Raw genomic sequence first — 942 nt, forward strand, 5'->3', positions numbered from 1 at the left:
ACAACATTTGTTTATATATGTGGACATGAGGCTTCACATTATCATTGCCAGGAATGTAGACACAAAGACCTGTGTCCAGAGTTATGTCCTGGACAGTTTATAAACAACATTTGTTTATATATGTGGACATGAGGCTTCACATTATCATTGTCAGGAATGTAGACACAAAGACCTGTGTCCAGAGTTATGTCCTAGACAGTTTATAAACAACATTTGTTTATATATGTGGACATGAGGCTTCACATTATCATTGTCAGGAATGTAGACACAAAGACCTGTGTCCAGAGTTATGTCCGAGACAGTTTATAAACAACATTTGTTTATATATGTGGACATGAGGCTTCACATTATCATTGCCAGGAATGTAGACACAAAGACCTGTGTCCTGAGTTATGTCCTAGACAGTTTATAAACAACATTTGTTTATATATGTGGATGTGAGGCTTCACATTATCATTGCCAGGAATGTAGACACAAAGAACCTGTGTCCAGAGTTATGTCCTAGACAGTTTATAAACAACATTTGTTTATATATGTGGACATGAGGCTTCACATTATCATTGTCAGGAAAGTCGACACAAAGACCTGTGTCCAGAGTTATGTCCCAGACAGTTTATAAACAACATTTGTTTATATATGTGGACATGAGGCTTCACATTATCATTGCCAGGAATGTAGACACAAAGACCTGTGTCCAGAGTTATGTCCGAGACAGTTTATAAACAACATTTGTTTATATATGTGGACATGAGGCTTCACATTATCATTGTCAGGAATGTAGACACAAAGACCTGTGTCCGGAGTTATGTCCTAGACATTTTATAAACAACATTTGTTTATATATGTGGACATGAGGCTTCACATTATCATTGTCAGGAATGGAGACACAAATACCTGTGTCCAGAGTTCTGTCCGAGACAGTTTATAAACAACATTTGTTTA

This window comes from Heterodontus francisci, unplaced genomic scaffold (assembly GCF_036365525.1).
Source record: "Heterodontus francisci isolate sHetFra1 unplaced genomic scaffold, sHetFra1.hap1 HAP1_SCAFFOLD_146, whole genome shotgun sequence".
NCBI classification, from domain to species: Eukaryota; Metazoa; Chordata; class Chondrichthyes; order Heterodontiformes; family Heterodontidae; genus Heterodontus; species Heterodontus francisci.